Below are 22,706 nucleotides of genomic sequence, written 5' to 3'. Positions count from 1 at the left end.
TGATATTTTTTGATCAGAAGCGTAGTTTTCGAGATATATCGAGATATTTAAAAGTTCCGAAGACGCACCAACATAATAGAGATACAGAAACACCGTGGCCCCTTTCTTTGAGATAACTCTGCACTAGTGCGAGCTGCAAATGCCACTTCCAGCTTAGCTGTGCAGAAGAAGAACAACAAGAAGAAGAAATATCTCGAAATATGTCCGTCAGGCCCCTTCCCTTGAGATAAATCTGCAAATATCTCGGAAACGAAGCGAGCTATGGCAAAATGTTAAGAGACCTTTTTTGTAGAGAATTATGTTTCCTACAATTTATGTTCTATGATATTTTTTGATCAGAAGCGTAGTTTTCGAGATATATCGAGATATTTAAAAGTTCCGAAGCCGCACCAACATAATAGAGATACAGAAACACCGTGGCCCATTTCGGTGAGATAACTCGGCACTAGTGCGAGCTGCAAATGCCACTTCCAGCTTAGCTGTGCAGAAGAAGAACAACAAGAAGAAGAAATATCTCGAAATATGTCCGTCAGGCCCCTTCCCTTGAGATAAATCTGCAAATATCTCGGAAACGAAGCGAGCTATGGCAAAATGTTAAGAGACCTTTTTTGTAGAGAATTATGTTTCCTACAATTTATGTTCTATGATATTTTTTGATCAGAAGCGTAGTTTTCGAGATATATCGAGATATTTAAAAGTTCCGAAGCCGCACCAACATAATAGAGATACAGAAACACCGTGGCCCATTTCGGTGAGATAACTCTGCACTAGTGCGAGCTGCAAATGCCACTTCCAGCTTAGCTGTGCAGAAGAAGAACAACAAGAAGAAGAAATATCTCGAAATATGTCCGTCAGGCCCCTTCCCTTGAGATAAATCTGCAAATATCTCGGAAACGAAGCGAGCTATGGCAAAATGTTAAGCGACCTTTTTTGTAGAGAATTAAGTTTCCTACTTTTTATGTTCTATGATATTTTTTGATCAGATGCGTAGTTCTCGAGATATATCAAGATATTTAAAAGTTCCGAAGCCGCACCAACATAATAGAGATACAGAAACACCGTGGCCCCTTTCTTTGAGATAACTCTGCACTATTGCGAGCTGCAAATGCCACTTCCAGCTTAGCTGTGCAGAGGAAGAACAACAAGAAGAAGAAATATCTCGAAATATGTCCGTCAGGCCAGTTCCTTTGAGGTGAATCTGCAAATATCTCGGAAACGAAGCGAGCTATGGCAAAATGTTAAGAGACGTTTTTTGTAGAGAATTATGTTTCCTACTTTTTATGTTCGGTGATATTTTTTGATCAGATGCGTAGTTCTCGAGATATATCAAGATATTTAAAAGTTCCGAAGCTGCACCAACATAATAGAGGTACAGAAACACCGTGGCTTCTTTCTTTGAGATAACTCTGCACTATTGCGAGCTGCAAATGCCGCTTCGAGCTTAGCTGTGCAGAAGAAGAACAACAAGAAGAAGAAATATCTCGAAATATGTCCGTCAGACCCCTTCCCTTGAGATGAATCTGCAAATATCTCGGAAACAAAGCGAGCTATGGCAAAATGTTAAGAGACCTTTTTTGTAGAGAATAATGTTTCCTACAATTTACGTTCTATGATATTTTTTGATCAGAAGCGTAGTTTTCGAGATATATCGAGATATTTAAAAGTTCCGAAGCCGCACCAACATAATAGAGATACAGAAACACCGTGGCCCCTTTCTTTGAGATAACTCTGCACTATTGCGACCTGCAAATGCCACTTCCAGCTCAGCTGTGCAGAAGAAGAACAACAAGAAGAAGAAATATCTCGAAATACGTCCGTCAGGCCCCTTCCCTTGAGATAAATCTGCAAATATCTCGGAAACGAAGCGAGCTATGGCAAAATGTTAAGAGACCTTTTTTGTAGAGAATTATGTTTCCTACTTTTTATGTTCTATGATATTTTTTGATCAGATGCGTAGTTCTCGAGATATATCAAGATATTTGAAAGTTCCGAAACCGCCCCAACATAATAGAGATACAGAAACACCGTGGCCCCTTTCTTTGAGATAACTCTGCACTAGTGCGAGCCGCAAATGCCACTTCCAGCTTAGCTGTGCAGAAGAAGAACAACAAGAAGAAGAAATATCTCGAAATATGTCCGTCAGGCCCCTTCCCTTGAGATAAATATGCAAATATCTCGGAAACGAAGCGAGCTATGGCAAAATGTTAAGAGACCTTTTTTGTAGACAATTAAGTTTCCTACTTTTTATCTTCTATGACATTTTTTGATCAGATGCGTAGTTCTCGAGATATATCAAGATATTTAAAAGTTCCGAAGCCGCACCAACATAATAGAGATACAGAAACACCGTGGCCCCTTTCTTTAAGATAACTCTGCACTATTGCGAGCTGCAAATGCCACTTCCAGCTTAGCTGTGCAGAGGAGGAACAGCAAGAAGAAGAAATATCTCGAAATATGTCCGTCAGGCCAGTTCCTTTGAGCTGAATCTGCAAATATCTCGGAAACGAAGCGAGCTATGGCAAAATGTTAAGAGACCTTTTTTGTAGAGAATTATGTTTCCTACAATTTATGTTGTATGATATTTTTTGATCAGAAGCGTAGTTTTCGAGATATATCGAGATATTTAAAAGTTCCGAAGCCGCACCAACATAATAGAGATACAGAAACACCGTGGCCCCTTTCTTTGAGATAACTCTGCACTAGTGCGAGCCGCAAATGCCACTTCCAGCTTAGCTGTGCAGAAGAAGAACAACAAGAAGAAGAAATATCTCGAAATATGTCCGTCAGGCCCCTTCCCTTGAGATAAATCTGTAAATGTCTCGGAAACGAAGCGAGCTATGGCAAAATGTTAAGAGACCTTTTTTGTAGAGAATTAAGTTTCCTACTTTTTATGTTCTATGATATTTTTTGATCAGATGCGTAGTTCTCGAGATATATCAAGATATTTAAAAGTTCCGAAGCCGCACCAACATAATAGAGATACAGAAACACCGTGGCCCCTTTCTTTGAGATAACTCTGCACGATTGCGAGCTGGAAATGCCACTTCCAGTTTAGCTGTGCAGAAGAAGAACAACAAGAAGAAGAAATATCTCGAAATATGTCCATCAGGACCCTTCCCTTGAGATAAATCTGCAAATATCTCGGAAACAAAGCGAGCTATGGCAAAATGTTAAGAGACCTTTTTTGTAGAGAATTATGTTTCCTACAATTTATGTTCTATGATATTTTTTGATCAGAAGCGTAGTTTTCGAGATATATCGAGATATTTAAAAGTTCCGAAGCCGCAACAACATAATAGAGATACAGAAACACCGTGGCCCCTTTCTTTGAGATAACTCTGCACTAGTGAGAGCCGCAAATGCCACTTCCAGCTTAGCTGTGCAGAAGAAGAACAACAAGAAGAAGAAATATCTCGAAATATGTCCGTCAGGCCCCTTCCCTTGAGATAAATATGCAAATATCTCGGAAACGAAGCGAGCTATGGCAAAATGTTAAGAGACCTTTTTTGTAGAGAATTAAGTTTCCTACTTTTTATGTTCTATGATATTTTTTGATCAGATGCGTAGTTCTCGAGATATATCAAGATATTTAAAAGTTCCGAAGCCGCACCAACATAATAGATACAGAAACACCGTGGCCCCTTTCTTTGAGATAACTCTGCACTATTGCGAGCTGCAAATGCCACTTCCAGCTTAGCTGTGCAGAGGAAGAACAACAAGAAGAAGAAATATCTCGAAATATGTCCGTCAGGCCAGTTCCTTTGAGATAAATATGCAAATATCTCGGAAACGAAGCGAGCTATGGCAAAATGTTAAGAGACCTTTTTTGTAGAGAATTAAGTTTCCTACTTTTTATGTTCTATGACGTTTTTTGATCAGATGCGTAGTTCTCGAGATATATCAAGATATTTAAAAGTTCCGAAGCCGCACCAACATAATAGAGATACAGAAACACCGTGGCCCCTTTCTTTAAGATAACTCTGCACTATTGCGAGCTGCAAATGCCACTTCCAGCTTAGCTGTGCAGAGGAGGAACAACAAGAAGAAGAAATATCTCGAAATATGTCCGTCAGGCCAGTTCCTTTGAGCTGAATCTGCAAATATCTCGGAAACGAAGCGAGCTATGGCAAAATGTTAAGAGACCTTTTTTGTAGAGAATTATGTTTCCTACAATTTATGTTGTATGATATTTTTTGATCAGAAGCGTAGTTTTCGAGATATATCGAGATATTTAAAAGTTCCGAAGCCGCACCAACATAATAGAGATACAGAAACACCGTGGCCCCTTTCTTTGAGATAACTCTGCACTAGTGCGAGCCGCAAATGCCACTTCCAGCTTAGCTGTGCAGAAGAAGAACAACAAGAAGAAGAAATATCTCGAAATATGTCCGTCAGGCCCCTTCCCTTGAGATAAATCTGCAAATATCTCGGAAACGAAGCGAGCTATGGCAAAATGTTGAGAGACCTTTTTTGCAGAGAATTAAGTTTCCTACTTTTTATGTTCTATGATATTTTTTGATCAGATGCGTAGTTCTCGAGATATATCAAGATATTTAAAAGTTCCGAAACCGCACCAACATAATAGAGATACAGAAACACCGTGGCCCCTTTCTTTGAGATAACTCTGCACTATTGCGAGCTGGAAATGCCACTTCCAGTTTAGCTGTGCAGAAGAAGAACAACAAGAAGAAGAAATATCTCGAAATATGTCCGTCAGGCCCCTTCCCTTGAGATAAATCTGCAAATATCTCGGAAACGAAGCGAGCTATGGCAAAATGTTAAGAGACCTTTTTTGTAGAGAATTGAGTTTCCTACTTTTTATGTTCTATGATATTTTTTGATCAGATGCGTAGTTCTCGAGATATATCAAGATATTTAAAAGTTCCGAAGCCGCACCAACATAATAGAGATACAGAAACACCGTGGCCCCTTTCTTTGAGATAACTCTGCACTATTGCGAGCTGCAAATGCCACTTCCAGCTTAGCTGTGCAGAGGAAGAACAACAAGAAGAAGAAATATCTCGAAATATGTCCGTCAGGCCAGTTCCTTTGAGCTGAATCTGCAAATATCTCGGAAACGAAGCGAGCTATGGCAAAATGTTAAGAGACGTTTTTTGTAGAGAATTATGTTTCCTACAATTTATGTTCTATGATATTTTTTGATCAGAAGCGTAGTTTTCGAGATATATCGAGATATTTAAAAGTTCCGAAGACGCACCAACATAATAGAGATACAGAAACACCGTGGCCCCTTTCTTTGAGATAACTCTGCACTAGTGCGAGCTGCAAATGCCACTTCCAGCTTAGCTGTGCAGAAGAAGAACAACAAGAAGAAGAAATATCTCGAAATATGTCCGTCAGGCCCCTTCCCTTGAGATAAATCTGCAAATATCTCGGAAACGAAGCGAGCTATGGCAAAATGTTAAGAGACCTTTTTTGTAGAGAATTATGTTTCCTACTATTTATGTTCTATGATATTTTTTGATCAGAAGCGTAGTTTTCGAGATATATCGAGATATTTAAAAGTTCCGAAGCCGCACCAACATAATAGAGATACAGAAACACCGTGGCCCCTTTCTTTGAGATAACTGTGCACTAGTGCGAGCCGCAAATGCAACTTCCGGCTTAGCTGTGCAGAAGAAGAACAACAAGAAGAAGAAATATCTCGAAATATGTCCGTCAGGCCACTTCCCTTGAGATAAATCTGCAAATGTCTCGGAAACGAAGCGAGCTATGGCAAAATGTTAAGAGACCTTTTTTGTAGAGAATTAAGTTTCCTACTTTTTATGTTCTATGATATTTTTTGATCAGATGCGTAGTTCTCGAGATATATCAAGATATTTAAAAGTTCCGAAGCCGCACCAACATAATAGAGATACAGAAACACCGTGGCCCCTTTCTTTGAGATAACTCTGCACTATTGCGAGCTGCAAATGCCACTTCCAGCTTAGCTGTGCAGAGGAGGAACAACAAGAAGAAGAAATATCTCGAAATATGTCCGTCAGGCCAGTTCCTTTGAGCTGAATCTGCAAATATCTCGGAAACGAAGCGATCTATGGCAAAATGTTAAGAGACGTTTTTTGTAGAGAATTATGTTTCCTACAATTTATGTTCTATGATATTTTTTGATCAGAAGCGTAGTTTTCGAGATATATCGAGATATTTAAAAGTTCCGAAGCCGCACCAACATAATAGGGATACAGAAACACCGTGGCCCCTTTCTTTGAGATACCTCTGCACTAGTGCGAGCCGCAAATGCCACTTCCAGCTTAGCTGTGCAGAAGAAGAACAACAAGAAGAAGAAATATCTCGAAATATGTCCGTTAGGCCCCTTCCCTTGAGATAAATCTGCAAATATCTCGGAAACGAAGCGAGCTATGGCAAAATGTTAAGAGACCTTTTTTGTAGAGAATTAAGTTTCCTACTTTTTATGTTCTATGATATTTTTTGATCAGAAGCGTAGTTGTCGAGATATATCGAGATATTTAAAAGTTCCGAAGCCGCACCAACATAATAAAGATACAGAAACACCGTGGCCCCTTTCTTTGAGATAACTCTGCACTAGTGCGAGCCGCAAATGCCACTTCCAGCTTAGCTGTGCAGAAGAAGAACAACAAGAAGAAGAAATATCTCGAAATATGTCCGTCAGGCCCCTTCCCTTGAGATAAATATGCAAATATCTCGCAAACGAAGCGAGCTATGGCAAAATGTTAAGAGACCTTTTTTGTAGAGAATTAAGTTTCCTACTTTTTATGCTCTATGACATTTTTTGATCAGATGCGTAGTTCTCGAGATATATCAAGATATTTAAAAGTTCCGAAGCCGCACCAACATAATAAAGATACAGAAACACCGTGGCCCCTTTCTTTGAGATAACTCTGCACTAGTGCGAGCCGCAAATGCCACTTCCAGCTTAGCTGTGCAGAAGAAGAACAACAAGAAGAAGAAATATCTCGAAATATGTCCGTCAGGCCCCTTCCCTTGAGATAAATATGCAAATATCTCGGAAACGAAGCGAGCTATGGCAAAATGTTAAGAGACCTTTTTTGTAGAGAATTAAGTTTCCTACTTTTTATGTTCTATGACATTTTTTGATCAGATGCGTAGTTCTCGAGATATATCAAGATATTTAAAAGTTCCGAAGCCGCACCAACATAATAGAGATACAGAAACACCGTGGCCCCTTTCTTTGAGATAACTCTGCACTATTGCGAGCTGCAAATGCCACTTCCAGCTTAGCTGTGCAGAGGAAGAACAACAAGGAAAAGAAGTATCTCGAAATATGTCCGTCAGGCCCGTTCCTTTGAGCTGAATCTGCAAATATCTCGGAAACGAAGCGAGCTATGGCAAAATGTTAAGAGACGTTTTTTGTAGAGAATTATGTTTCCTACAATTTACGTTGTATGATATTTTTCGATCAGAAGCGTAGTTTTCGAGATATATCGAGATATTTAAAAGTTCCGAAGCCGCACCAACATAATAGAGATACAGAAACACCGTGGCCCCTTTCTTTGAGATAACTCTGCACTATTGCGAGCTGCAAATGCCACTTCCAGCTTAGCTGTGCAGAAGAAGAACAACAAGAAGAAGAAATATCTCGAAATATGTCCGTCAGACCCCTTCCCTTGAGATGAATCTGCAAATATCTCGGAAACGAAGCGAGCTATGGCAAAATGTTAAGAGACCTTTTTTGTAGAGAATAATGTTTCCTACAATTTACGTTCTATGATATTTTTTGATCAGAAGCGTAGTTTTCGAGATATATCGAGATATTTAAAAGTTCCGAAGCCGCACCAACATAATAGAGATACAGAAACACCGTGGCCCCTTTCTTTGAGATAACTCTGCACTATTGCGAGCTGCAAATGCCACTTCCAGCTCAGCTGTGCAGAAGAAGAACAACAAGAAGAAGAAATATCTCGAAATATGTCCGTCAGGCCCCTTCCCTTGAGATAAATCTGCAAATATCTCGGAAACGAAGCGAGCTATGGCAAAATGTTAAGAGACCTTTTTTGTAGAGAATTAAGTTTCCTACTTTTTATGTTCTATGATATTTTTTGATCAGATGCGTAGTTCTCGAGATATATCAAGATATTTAAAAGTTCCGAAGCCGCACCAACATAATAGAGATACAGAAACACCGTGGCCCCTTTCTTTGAGATAACTCTGCACTATTGCGAGCTGGAAATGCCACTTCCAGTTTAGCTGTGCAGAAGAAGAACAACAAGAAGAAGAAATATCTCGAAATATGTCCGTTAGGCCCCTTCCCTTGAGATAAATCTGCAAATATCTCGGAAACGAAGCGAGCTATGGCAAAATGTTAAGAGACCTTTTTTGTAGAGAATTAAGTTTCCTACTTTTTATGTGCTATGATATTTTTTGATCAGAAGCGTAGTTTTCGAGATATATCGAGATATTTAAAAGTTCCGAAGCCGCACCAACATAATAGAGATACAGAAACACCGTGGCCCCTTTCTTTGAGATAACTCTGCACTATTGCGAGCTGCAAATGCCACTTCCAGCTTAGCTGTGCAGAAGAAGAACAACAAGAAGAAGAAATATCTCGAAATATGTCCGTCAGGCCCCTTCCCTTGAGATAAATCTGCAAATATCTCGGAAACGAAGCGAGCTATGGCAAAATGTTTAGAGACCTTTCTTGTAGAGAATTAAGTTTCCTACTTTTTATGTAGTATGATATTTTTTGATCAGATGCGTAGTTCTCGAGATATATCAAGATATTTAAAAGTTCCGAAGCCGCACCAACATAATAGAGATACAGAAACACCGTGGCCCCTTTCTTTGGGATAACTCTGCACTATTGCGAGCTGCAAATGCCACTTCCAGCTTAGCTGTGCAGAAGAAGAACAACAAGAAGAAGAAATATCTCGAAATATGTCCGTCAGGCCACTTCCCTTGAGATGAATCTGCAAATATCTCGGAAACGAAGCGAGCTATGGCAAAATGTTAAGAGACCTTTTTTGTAGAGAATTAAGTTTCCTACTTTTTATGTTCTATGATATTTTTTGATCAGAAGCGTAGTTTTCGAGATATATCGAGATATTTAAAAGTTCCGAAGCCGCACCAACATAATAGAGATACAGAAACACCGTGGCCCCTTTCTTTGAGATAACTCTGCACTATTGCGAGCTGCAAATGCCACTTCCAGCTTAGCTGTGCAGAAGAAGAACAACAAGAAGAAGAAATATCTCGAAATATGTCCGTCAGGCCCCTTCCCTTGAGATAAATCTGCAAATATCTCGGAAACGAAGCGAGCTATGGCAAAATGTTTAGAGACCTTTCTTGTAGAGAATTAAGTTTCCTACTTTTTATGTAGTATGATATTCTTTGATCAGATGCGTAGTTCTCGAGATATATCAAGATATTTAAAAGTTCCGAAGCCGCACCAACATAATAGAGATACAGAAACACCGTGGCCCCTTTCTTTGGGATAACTCTGCACTATTGCGAGCTGCAAATGCCACTTCCAGCTTAGCTGTGCAGAAGAAGAACAACAAGAAGAAGAAATATCTCGAAATATGTCCGTCAGGCCACTTCCCTTGAGATAAATCTGCAAATATCTCGGAAACGAAGCGAGCTATGGCAAAATGTTAAGAGACCTTTTTTGTAGAGAATTAAGTTTCCTACTTTTTATGTTCTATGATATTTTTTGATCAGAAGCGTAGTTTTCGAGATATATCGAGATATTTAAAAGTTCCGAAGCCGCACCAACATAATAGAGATACAGAAACACCGTGGCCCCTTTCTTTGAGATAACTCTGCACTATTGCGAGCTGCAAATGCCACTTCCAGCTTAGCTGTGCAGAAGAAGAACAACAAGAAGAAGAAATATCTCGAAATATGTCCGTCAGGCCCCTTCCCTTGAGATAAATCTGCAAATATCTCGGAAACGAAGCGAGCTATGGCAAAATGTTTAGAGACCTTTCTTGTAGAGAATTAAGTTTCCTACTTTTTATGTAGTATGATATTTTTTGATCAGATGCGTAGTTCTCGAGATATATCAAGATATTTAAAAGTTCCGAAGCCGCACCAACATAATAGAGATACAGAAACACCGTGGCCCCTTTCTTTGGGATAACTCTGCACTATTGCGAGCTGCAAATGCCACTTCCAGCTTAGCTGTGCAGAAGAAGAACAACAAGAAGAAGAAATATCTCGAAATATGTCCGTCAGGCCACTTCCCTTGAGATAAATCTGCAAATATCTCCGAAACGAAGCGAGCTATGGCAAACTCTTAAGAGACCTTTTTTGTAGAGAATTATGTTTCCTACAATTTATGTTCTATGATATTTTTTGATCAGAAGCGTAGTTTTCGAGATATATCGAGATATTTAAAAGTTTCGAAGCCGCACCAACATAATAGAGATACAGAAACACCGTGGCCCATTTCGGTGAGATAACTCTGCACTAGTGCGAGCTGCAAATGCCACTTCCAGCTTAGCTGTGCAGAAGAAGAACAACAAGAAGAAGAAATATCTCGAAATATGTCCGTCAGGCCCCTTCCCTTGAGATAAATCTGCAAATATCTCGGAAACGAAGCGAGCTATGGCAAAATGTTAAGAGACCTTTTTTGTAGAGAATTATGTTTCCTACTATTTATGTTCTATGATATTTTTTGATCAGAAGCGTAGTTTTCGAGATATATCGAGATATTTAAAAGTTCCGAAGCCGCACCAACATAATAGAGATACAGAAACACCGTGGCCCCTTTCTTTGAGATAACTGTGCACTAGTGCGAGCCGCAAATGCAACTTCCGGCTTAGCTGTGCAGAAGAAGAACAACAAGAAGAAGAAATATCTCGAAATATGTCCGTCAGGCCACTTCCCTTGAGATAAATCTGCAAATGTCTCGGAAACGAAGCGAGCTATGGCAAAATGTTAAGAGACCTTTTTTGTAGAGAATTAAGTTTCCTACTTTTTATGTTCTATGATATTTTTTGATCAGATGCGTAGTTCTCGAGATATATCAAGATATTTAAAAGTTCCGAAGCCGCACCAACATAATAGAGATACAGAAACACCGTGGCCCCTTTCTTTGAGATAACTCTGCACTATTGCGAGCTGCAAATGCCACTTCCAGCTTAGCTGTGCAGAGGAGGAACAACAAGAAGAAGAAATATCTCGAAATATGTCCGTCAGGCCAGTTCCTTTGAGCTGAATCTGCAAATATCTCGGAAACGAAGCGATCTATGGCAAAATGTTAAGAGACGTTTTTTGTAGAGAATTATGTTTCCTACAATTTATGTTCTATGATATTTTTTGATCAGAAGCGTAGTTTTCGAGATATATCGAGATATTTAAAAGTTCCGAAGCCGCACCAACATAATAGGGATACAGAAACACCGTGGCCCCTTTCTTTGAGATACCTCTGCACTAGTGCGAGCCGCAAATGCCACTTCCAGCTTAGCTGTGCAGAAGAAGAACAACAAGAAGAAGAAATATCTCGAAATATGTCCGTTAGGCCCCTTCCCTTGAGATAAATCTGCAAATATCTCGGAAACGAAGCGAGCTATGGCAAAATGTTAAGAGACCTTTTTTGTAGAGAATTAAGTTTCCTACTTTTTATGTTCTATGATATTTTTTGATCAGAAGCGTAGTTGTCGAGATATATCGAGATATTTAAAAGTTCCGAAGCCGCACCAACATAATAAAGATACAGAAACACCGTGGCCCCTTTCTTTGAGATAACTCTGCACTAGTGCGAGCCGCAAATGCCACTTCCAGCTTAGCTGTGCAGAAGAAGAACAACAAGAAGAAGAAATATCTCGAAATATGTCCGTCAGGCCCCTTCCCTTGAGATAAATATGCAAATATCTCGCAAACGAAGCGAGCTATGGCAAAATGTTAAGAGACCTTTTTTGTAGAGAATTAAGTTTCCTACTTTTTATGCTCTATGACATTTTTTGATCAGATGCGTAGTTCTCGAGATATATCAAGATATTTAAAAGTTCCGAAGCCGCACCAACATAATAAAGATACAGAAACACCGTGGCCCCTTTCTTTGAGATAACTCTGCACTAGTGCGAGCCGCAAATGCCACTTCCAGCTTAGCTGTGCAGAAGAAGAACAACAAGAAGAAGAAATATCTCGAAATATGTCCGTCAGGCCCCTTCCCTTGAGATAAATATGCAAATATCTCGGAAACGAAGCGAGCTATGGCAAAATGTTAAGAGACCTTTTTTGTAGAGAATTAAGTTTCCTACTTTTTATGTTCTATGACATTTTTTGATCAGATGCGTAGTTCTCGAGATATATCAAGATATTTAAAAGTTCCGAAGCCGCACCAACATAATAGAGATACAGAAACACCGTGGCCCCTTTCTTTGAGATAACTCTGCACTATTGCGAGCTGCAAATGCCACTTCCAGCTTAGCTGTGCAGAGGAAGAACAACAAGGAAAAGAAGTATCTCGAAATATGTCCGTCAGGCCCGTTCCTTTGAGCTGAATCTGCAAATATCTCGGAAACGAAGCGAGCTATGGCAAAATGTTAAGAGACGTTTTTTGTAGAGAATTATGTTTCCTACAATTTACGTTGTATGATATTTTTCGATCAGAAGCGTAGTTTTCGAGATATATCGAGATATTTAAAAGTTCCGAAGCCGCACCAACATAATAGAGATACAGAAACACCGTGGCCCCTTTCTTTGAGATAACTCTGCACTATTGCGAGCTGCAAATGCCACTTCCAGCTTAGCTGTGCAGAAGAAGAACAACAAGAAGAAGAAATATCTCGAAATATGTCCGTCAGACCCCTTCCCTTGAGATGAATCTGCAAATATCTCGGAAACGAAGCGAGCTATGGCAAAATGTTAAGAGACCTTTTTTGTAGAGAATAATGTTTCCTACAATTTACGTTCTATGATATTTTTTGATCAGAAGCGTAGTTTTCGAGATATATCGAGATATTTAAAAGTTCCGAAGCCGCACCAACATAATAGAGATACAGAAACACCGTGGCCCCTTTCTTTGAGATAACTCTGCACTATTGCGAGCTGCAAATGCCACTTCCAGCTCAGCTGTGCAGAAGAAGAACAACAAGAAGAAGAAATATCTCGAAATATGTCCGTCTGGCCCCTTCCCTTGAGATAAATCTGCAAATATCTCGGAAACGAAGCGAGCTATGGCAAAATGTTAAGAGACCTTTTTTGTAGAGAATTAAGTTTCCTACTTTTTATGTTCTATGATATTTTTTGATCAGATGCGTAGTTCTCGAGATATATCAAGATATTTAAAAGTTCCGAAGCCGCACCAACATAATAGAGATACAGAAACACCGTGGCCCCTTTCTTTGAGATAACTCTGCACTATTGCGAGCTGGAAATGCCACTTCCAGTTTAGCTGTGCAGAAGAAGAACAACAAGAAGAAGAAATATCTCGAAATATGTCCGTTAGGCCCCTTCCCTTGAGATAAATCTGCAAATATCTCGGAAACGAAGCGAGCTATGGCAAAATGTTAAGAGACCTTTTTTGTAGAGAATTAAGTTTCCTACTTTTTATGTTCTATGATATTTTTTGATCAGAAGCGTAGTTTTCGAGATATATCGAGATATTTAAAAGTTCCGAAGCCGCACCAACATAATAGAGATACAGAAACACCGTGGCCCCTTTCTTTGAGATAACTCTGCACTATTGCGAGCTGCAAATGCCACTTCCAGCTTAGCTGTGCAGAAGAAGAACAACAAGAAGAAGAAATATCTCGAAATATGTCCGTCAGGCCCCTTCCCTTGAGATAAATCTGCAAATATCTCGGAAACGAAGCGAGCTATGGCAAAATGTTTAGAGACCTTTCTTGTAGAGAATTAAGTTTCCTACTTTTTATGTAGTATGATATTTTTTGATCAGATGCGTAGTTCTCGAGATATATCAAGATATTTAAAAGTTCCGAAGCCGCACCAACATAATAGAGATACAGAAACACCGTGGCCCCTTTCTTTGGGATAACTCTGCACTATTGCGAGCTGCAAATGCCACTTCCAGCTTAGCTGTGCAGAAGAAGAACAACAAGAAGAAGAAATATCTCGAAATATGTCCGTCAGGCCACTTCCCTTGAGATGAATCTGCAAATATCTCGGAAACGAAGCGAGCTATGGCAAAATGTTAAGAGACCTTTTTTGTAGAGAATTAAGTTTCCTACTTTTTATGTTCTATGATATTTTTTGATCAGAAGCGTAGTTTTCGAGATATATCGAGATATTTAAAAGTTCCGAAGCCGCACCAACATAATAGAGATACAGAAACACCGTGGCCCCTTTCTTTGAGATAACTCTGCACTATTGCGAGCTGCAAATGCCACTTCCAGCTTAGCTGTGCAGAAGAAGAACAACAAGAAGAAGAAATATCTCGAAATATGTCCGTCAGGCCCCTTCCCTTGAGATAAATCTGCAAATATCTCGGAAACGAAGCGAGCTATGGCAAAATGTTTAGAGACCTTTCTTGTAGAGAATTAAGTTTCCTACTTTTTATGTAGTATGATATTCTTTGATCAGATGCGTAGTTCTCGAGATATATCAAGATATTTAAAAGTTCCGAAGCCGCACCAACATAATAGAGATACAGAAACACCGTGGCCCCTTTCTTTGGGATAACTCTGCACTATTGCGAGCTGCAAATGCCACTTCCAGCTTAGCTGTGCAGAAGAAGAACAACAAGAAGAAGAAATATCTCGAAATATGTCCGTCAGGCCACTTCCCTTGAGATAAATCTGCAAATATCTCGGAAACGAAGCGAGCTATGGCAAAATGTTAAGAGACCTTTTTTGTAGAGAATTAAGTTTCCTACTTTTTATGTTCTATGATATTTTTTGATCAGAAGCGTAGTTTTCGAGATATATCGAGATATTTAAAAGTTCCGAAGCCGCACCAACATAATAGAGATACAGAAACACCGTGGCCCCTTTCTTTGAGATAACTCTGCACTATTGCGAGCTGCAAATGCCACTTCCAGCTTAGCTGTGCAGAAGAAGAACAACAAGAAGAAGAAATATCTCGAAATATGTCCGTCAGGCCCCTTCCCTTGAGATAAATCTGCAAATATCTCGGAAACGAAGCGAGCTATGGCAAAATGTTTAGAGACCTTTCTTGTAGAGAATTAAGTTTCCTACTTTTTATGTAGTATGATATTTTTTGATCAGATGCGTAGTTCTCGAGATATATCAAGATATTTAAAAGTTCCGAAGCCGCACCAACATAATAGAGATACAGAAACACCGTGGCCCCTTTCTTTGGGATAACTCTGCACTATTGCGAGCTGCAAATGCCACTTCCAGCTTAGCTGTGCAGAAGAAGAACAACAAGAAGAAGAAATATCTCGAAATATGTCCGTCAGGCCACTTCCCTTGAGATAAATCTGCAAATATCTCGGAAACGAAGCGAGCTATGGCAAAATCATAAGAGACCTTTTTTGTAGAGAATTAAGTTTCCTACTTTTTATGTTCGATGATATTTTTTGATCAGATGCGTAGTTCTCGAGATATATCAAGATATTTAAAAGTTCCGAAGCTGCACCAACATAATAGAGGTACAGAAACACCGTGGCCTCTTTCTTTGAGATAACTCTGCACTATTGCGAGCTGCAAATGCCGCTTCGAGCTTAGCTGTGCAGAAGAAGAACAACAAGAAGAAGAAATATCTCGAAATATGTCCGTCAGACCCCTTCCCTTGAGATGAATCTGCAAATATCTCGGAAACGAAGCGAGCTATGGCAAAATGTTAAGAGACCTTTTGTGTAGAGAATTAAGTTTCCTACTTTTTATGTTCTATGATATTTTTTGATCAGAAGCGTAGTTTTCGAGATATATCGAGATATTTAAAAGTTCCGAAGCCGCACCAACATAATAGAGATACAGAAACACCGTGGCCCCTTTCTTTGAGATAACTCTGCACTATTGCGAGCTGCAAATGCCACTTCCAGCTTAGCTGTGCAGAAGAAGAACAACAAGAAGAAGAAATATCTCGAAATATGTCCGTCAGGCCCCTTCCCTTGAGATAAATCTGCAAATATCTCGGAAACGAAGCGAGCTATGGCAAAATGTTTAGAGACCTTTCTTGTAGAGAATTAAGTTTCCTACTTTTTATGTGGTATGATATTTTTTGATCAGATGCGTAGTTCTCGAGATATATCAAGATATTTAAAAGTTCCGAAGCCGCACCAACATAATAGAGATACAGAAACACCGTGGCCCCTTTCTTTGGGATAACTCTGCACTATTGCGAGCTGCAAATGCCACTTCCAGCTTAGCTGTGCAGAAGAAGAACTACAAGAAGAAGAAATATCTCGAAATATGTCCGTCAGGCCACTTCCCTTGAGATAAATCTGCAAATATCTCGGAAACGAAGCGAGCTATGGCAAAATGTTAAGAGACCTTTTTTGTAGAGAATTAAGTTTCCTACTTTTTATGTTCTATGATATTTTTTGATCAGAAGCGTAGTTGTCGAGATATATCGAGATATTTAAAAGTTCCGAAGCCGCACCAACATAATAAAGATACAGAAACACCGTGGCCCCTTTCTTTGAGATAACTCTGCACTAGTGCGAGCCGCAAATGCCACTTCCAGCTTAGCTGTGCAGAAGAAGAACAACAAGAAGACGAAATATCTCGAAATATGTCCGTCAGGCCCCTTCCCTTGAGATAAATATGCAAATATCTCGGAAACGAAGCGAGCTATGGCAAAATCTTAAGAGACCTTTTTTGTAGAGAATTAAGTTTCCTACTTTTTATGCTCTATGACATTTTTTGATCAGATGCGTAGTTCTCGAGATATATCGAGATATTTAAAAGTTCCGAAGCCGCACCAACATAATAGAGATACAGAAACACCGTGGCCCCTTTCTTTGAGATAACTCTGCACTATTGCGAGCCGCAAATGCCACTTCCAGCTTAGCTGTGCAGAAGAAGAACAACAAGAAGAAGAAATATCTCGAAATATGTCCGTTAGGCCCCTTCCCTTGAGATAAATCTGCAAATATCTCGGAAACGAAGCGAGCTATGGCAAAATGTTAAGAGACCTTTTTTGTAGAGAATTAAGTTTCCTACTTTTTATGTTCTATGATATTTTTTGATCAGAAGCGTAGTTGTCGAGATATATCGAGATATTTAAAAGTTCCGAAGCCGCACCAACATAATAAAGATACAGAAACACCGTGGCCCCTTTCTTTGAGATAACTCTGCACTAGTGCGAGCCGCAAATGCCACTTCCAGCTTAGCTGTGCAGAAGAAGAACAACAAGAAGAAGAAATATCTCGAAATATGTCCGTCAGGCCCCTTCCCTTGAGATAAATATGCAAATATCTCGGAAACGAAGCGAGCTATGGCAAAATGTTAAGAGACCTTTTTTGTAGAGAATTAAGTTTCCTACTTTTTATGTTCTATGACATTTTTTGATCAGATGCGTAGTTCTCGAGATATATCAAGATATTTAAAAGTTCCGAAGCCGCACCAACATAATAGAGATACAGAAACACCGTGGCCCCTTTCTTTGAGATAACTCTGCACTATTGCGAGCTGCAAATGCCACTTCCAGCTTAGCTGTGCAGAGGAAGAACAACAAGGAAAAGAAGTATCTCGAAACATGTCCGTCAGGCCCGTTCCTTTGAGCTGAATCTGCAAATATCTCGGAAACGAAGCGAGCTATGGCAAAATGTTAAGAGACGTTTTTTGTAGAGAATTATGTTTCCTACAATTTACGTTGTATGATATTTTTCGATCAGAAGCGTAGTTTTCGAGATATATCGAGATATTTAAAAGTTCCGAAGCCGCACCAACATAATAGAGATACAGAAACACCGTGGCCCCTTTCTTTGAGATAACTCTGCACTATTGCGAGCTGGAAATGCCACTTCCAGTTTAGCTGTGCAGAAGAAGAACAACAAGAAGAAGAAATATCTCGAAATATGTCCGTTAGGCCCCTTCCCTTGAGATAAATCTGCAAATATCTCGGAAACGAAGCGAGCTATGGCAAAATGTTAAGAGACCTTTTTTGAAGAGAATTAAGTTTCCTACTTTTTATGTTCTATGATATTTTTTGATCAGAAGCGTAGTTTTCGAGATATATCGAGATATTTAAAAGTTCCGAAGCCGCACCAACATAATAGAGATACAGAAACACCGTGGCCCCTTTCTTTGAGATAACTCTGCACTATTGCGAGCTGCAAATGCCACTTCCAGCTTAGCTGTGCAGAAGAAGAACAACAAGAAGAAGAAATATCTCGAAATATGTCCGTCAGGCCCCTTCCCTTGAGATAAATCTGCAAATATCTCGGAAACGAAGCGAGCTATGGCAAAATGCTTAGAGACCTTTCTTGTAGAGAATTAAGTTTCCTACTTTTTATGTAGTATGATATTTTTTGATCAGATGCGTAGTTCTCGAGATATATCAAGATATTTAAAAGTTCCGAAGCCGCACCAACATAATAGAGATACAGAAACACCGTGGCCCCTTTCTTTGGGATAACTCTGCACTATTGCGAGCTGCAAATGCCACTTCCAGCTTAGCTGTGCAGAAGAAGAACAACAAGAAGAAGAAATATCTCGAAATATGTCCGTCAGGCCACTTCCCTTGAGATAAATCTGCAAATATCTCGGAAACGAAGCGAGCTATGGCAAAATGTTAAGAGACCTTTTTTGTAGAGAATTAAGTTTCCTCCTTTTTATGTTCGATGATATTTTTTGATCAGATGCGTAGTTCTCGAGATATATCAAGATATTTAAAAGTTCCGAAGCTGCACCAACATAATAGAGGTACAGAAACACCGTGGCCTCTTTCTTTGAGATAACTCAGCACTATTGCGAGCTGCAAATGCCGCTTCGAGCTTAGCTGTGCAGAAGAAGAACAACAAGAAGAAGAAATATCTCGAAATATGTCCGTCAGACCCCTTCCCTTGAGATGAATCTGCAAATATCTCGGAAACGAAGCGAACTATGGCAAAATGTTAAGAGACCTTTTTTGTAGAGAACTAAGTTTCCTACTTTTTATGTTCTATGATATTTTTTGATCAGAAGCGTAGTTTTCGAGATATATCGAGATATTTAAAAGTTCCGAAGCCGCACCAACATAATAGAGATACAGAAACACCGTGGCCCCTTTCTTTGAGATAACTCTGCACTATTGCGAGCTGCAAATGCCACTTCCAGCTTAGCTGTGCAGAAGAAGAACAACAAGAAGAAGAAATATCTCGAAATATGTCCGTCAGGCCCCTTCCCTTGAGATAAATCTGCAAATATCTCGGAAACGAAGCGAGCTATGGCAAAATGTTTAGAGACCTTTCTTGTAGAGAATTAAGTTTCCTACTTTTTATGTAGTATGATATTTTTTGATCAGATGCGTAGTTCTCGAGATATATCAAGATATTTAAAAGTTCCGAAGCCGCACCAACATAATAGAGATACAGAAACACCGTGGCCCCTTTCTTTGGGATAACTCTGCACTATTGCGAGCTGCAAATGCCACTTCCAGCTTAGCTGTGCAGAAGAAGAACAACAAGAAGAAGAAATATCTCGAAATATGTCCGTCAGGCCACTTCCCTTGAGATAAATCTGCAAATATCTCGGAAACGAAGCGAGCTATGGCAAAATCATAAGAGACCTTTTTTGTAGAGAATTAAGTTTCCTACTTTTTATGTTCGATGATATTTTTTGATCAGATGCGTAGTTCTCGAGATATATCAAGATATTTAAAAGTTCCGAAGCTGCACCAACATAATAGAGGTACAGAAACACCGTGGCCTCTTTCTTTGAGATAACTCTGCATTATTGCGAGCTGCAAATGCCGCTTCGAGCTTAGCTGTGCAGAAGAAGAACAACAAGAAGAAGAAATATCTCGAAATATGTCCGTCAGACCCCTTCCCTTGAGATGAATCTGCAAATATCTCGGAAACGAAGCGAGCTATGGCAAAATGTTAAGAGACCTTTTGTGTAGAGAATTAAGTTTCCTACTTTTTATGTTCTATGATATTTTTTGATCAGAAGCGTAGTTTTCGAGATATATCGAGATATTTAAAAGTTCCGAAGCCGCACCAACATAATAGAGATACAGAAACACCGTGGCCCCTTTCTTTGAGATAACTCTGCACTATTGCGAGCTGCAAATGCCACTTCCAGCTTAGCTGTGCAGAAGAAGAACAACAAGAAGAAGAAATATCTCGAAATATGTCCGTCAGGCCCCTTCCCTTGAGATAAATCTGCAAATATCTCGGAAACGAAGCGAGCTATGGCAAAATGTTTAGAGACCTTTCTTGTAGAGAATTAAGTTTCCTACTTTTTATGTGGTATGATATTTTTTGATCAGATGCGTAGTTCTCGAGATATATCAAGATATTTAAAAGTTCCGAAGCCGCACCAACATAATAGAGATACAGAAACACCGTGGCCCCTTTCTTTGGGATAACTCTGCACTATTGCGAGCTGCAAATGCCACTTCCAGCTTAGCTGTGCAGAAGAAGAACAACAAGAAGAAGAAATATCTCGAAATATGTCCGTCAGGCCACTTCCCTTGAGATAAATCTGCAAATATCTCGGAAACGAAGCGAGCTATGGCAAAATCTTAAGAGACCTTTTTTGTAGAGAATTAAGTTTCCTACTTTTTATGTTCGATGATATTTTTTGATCAGATGCGTAGTTCTCGAGATATATCAAGATATTTAAAAGTTCCGAAGCTGCACCAACATAATAGAGGTACAGAAACACCGTGGCCTCTTTCTTTGAGATAACTCTGCACTATTGCGAGCTGCAAATGCCGCTTCGAGCTTAGCTGTGCAGAAGAAGAACAACAAGAAGAAGAAATATCTCGAAATATGTCCGTCAGACCCCTTCCCTTGAGATGAATCTGCAAATATCTCGGAAACGAAGCGAGCTATGGCAAAATGTTAAGAGACCTTTTCTGTAGAGAATAATGTTTCCTACAATTTACGTTCTATGATATTTTTTGATCAGAAGCGTAGTTTTCGAGATATATCGAGATATTTAAAAGTTCCGAAGCCGCACCAACATAATAGAGATACAGAAACACCGTGGCCCCTTTCTTTGAGATAACTCTGCACTATTGCGACCTGCAAATGCCACTTCCAGCTCAGCTGTGCAGAAGAAGAACAACAAGAAGAAGAAATATCTCGAAATATGTCCGTCAGGCCCCTTCCCTTGAGATAAATCTGCAAATATCTCGGAAACGAAGCGAGCTATGGCAAAATGTTAGGAGACCTTTTTTGTAGAGAATTAAGTTTCCTACTTTTTGTGTTCTATGATATTTTTTGATCAGATGCGTAGTTCTCGAGATATATCAAGATATTTAAAAGTTCCGAAGCCGCACCAACATAATAGATACAGAAACACCGTGGCCCCTTTCTTTGAGATAACTCTGCACTATTGCGAGCTGCAAATGCCACTTCCAGCTTAGCTGTGCAGAGGAAGAACAACAAGAAGAAGAAATATCTCGAAATATGTCCGTCAGGCCAGTTCCTTTGAGCTGAATCTGCAAATATCTCGGAAACGAAGCGAGCTATGGCAAAATGTTAAGAGACGTTTTTTGTAGAGAATTATGTTTCCTACAATTTATGTTCTATGATATTTTTTGATCAGAAGCGTAGTTTTCGAGATATATCGAGATACTTAAAAGTTCCGAAGCCGCACCAACATATTAGAGATACAGAAACACCGTGGCCCCTTTCTTTGAGATAACTGTGCACTAGTGCGAGCCGCAAATGCCACTTCCAGCTTAGCTGTGCAGAAGAAGAACAACAAGAAGAAGAAACTTCTCGAAATATGTCCGTCAGGCCCCTTCCCTTGAGATAAATCTGCAAATATCTCGGAAACGAAGCGAGCTATGGCAAAATGTTAAGAGACCTTTTTTGTAGAGAATTATGTTTCCTACTTTTTATGTTCTATGATATTTTTTGAATAGACGCGTAGTTCTCGAGATATATCAAGATATTTAAAAGTTCCGAAGCCGCACCAACATAATAGAGATACAGAAACACCGTGGCCCCTTTCTTTGAGATATTTCTGCACTATTGCGAGCTGCAAATGCCACTTCCAGCTTAGCTGTGCAGAAGAAGAACAACAAGAAGAAGAAATATCTCGAAATATGTCCGTGAGGCCCCTTCCCTTGAGATAAATCTGCAAATATCTCGGAAACGAAGCGAGCTATGGCAAAATGTTAAGAGACCTTATTTGTAGAGAATTAAGTTTCCTACTTTTTATGTTCTATGATATTTTTTGATCAGATGCGTAGTTCTCGAGATATATCAAGATATTTAAAAGTTCCGAAACCGCACCAACATAATAGAGATACAGAAACACCGTGGCCCCTTTCTTTGAGATAACTCTGCACTATTGCGAGCTGTAAATGCCACTTCCAGCTTAGCTGTGCAGAAGAAGAACAACAAGAAGAAGAAATATCTCGAAATATGTCCGTCAGGCCCCTGCCCTTGAGATATATCTGCTAATATCTCGGAAACCAAGCGAGCTATGGCAAAATGTTAAGAGACCTTTTTTGTAGAGAACTTTGTTTCCTACAATTTATGTTCTATGATATTTTTTGACCAGAAGCGTAGTTTTCGAGATATATCGAGATATTTAAAAGTTACGAAGCCGCACCAACATAATAGAGATACAGAATCACCGTGGCCCCTTTCTTTGAGATAACTCTGCAATAGTGCGAGCCGCAAATGCCACTTCCAGCTTAGCTGTGCAGAAGAA

Source organism: Osmia lignaria, unplaced genomic scaffold, assembly GCF_051020975.1.
Source record: "Osmia lignaria lignaria isolate PbOS001 unplaced genomic scaffold, iyOsmLign1 scaffold0006, whole genome shotgun sequence".
Classification (NCBI taxonomy): domain Eukaryota; kingdom Metazoa; phylum Arthropoda; class Insecta; order Hymenoptera; family Megachilidae; genus Osmia; species Osmia lignaria.
This window is presented reverse-complemented; position numbering follows the sequence as displayed.